Genomic DNA, 700 nt, shown 5'->3' on the forward strand with positions numbered 1-700 from the left:
TTTTTGACTCTACTGTCGATCATACTGTACACTCTCAAACAGACGAACTACACGAAGAGAATTCCCGAAGACATTTTCAACAACAGCAGATTATTTTACTTGGCAACAGATATGTTTGTCTGAGAAAGTGAAGGCTTGTGCTGTGTCAATGCCAGTAAGAAAGTGTATTAAACAAGCTCAGTATGTGATCAGTAACATACGGAAGCGTATTGCATTCACTTGAGGAAAAAGAATCTACTCTGTTTTTCTGAATTAACGACTTAATTATCTCAGAATTATGAGATAATTTTTCATGAATAAAAATGTTTTGCTCTTTTTCTGAATTAACGACTTAATTATCTCAGAATTATGAGATCATTTTTCATGAATAAAAATGTTTTGCTCTATTTTTCTGAATTAACGACTTAATTATCTCAGAATTATGAGATAATTTTTCATGAATAAAAATGTTTTGCTCTATTTTTCTGAATTAACGACTTAATTATCTCAGAATTATGAGATAATTTTTCATGAATAAAAATGTTTTGCTCTTTTTCTGAATTAACGACTTAATTATCTCAGAATTATGAGATCATTTTTCATGAATAAACTTTTTTGCTGTTTTTCTGAATTAACGACTTAATTATCTCAAAATTATGAGACACATTTTTTTGAAAAACATTTTTTTCACTCTGTTTTTATGAATTAATGAGTTAATTAT

The sequence above is a fragment of the Tachysurus fulvidraco genome, chromosome 26, assembly GCF_022655615.1.
Source record: "Tachysurus fulvidraco isolate hzauxx_2018 chromosome 26, HZAU_PFXX_2.0, whole genome shotgun sequence".
Taxonomy (NCBI): domain Eukaryota; kingdom Metazoa; phylum Chordata; class Actinopteri; order Siluriformes; family Bagridae; genus Tachysurus; species Tachysurus fulvidraco.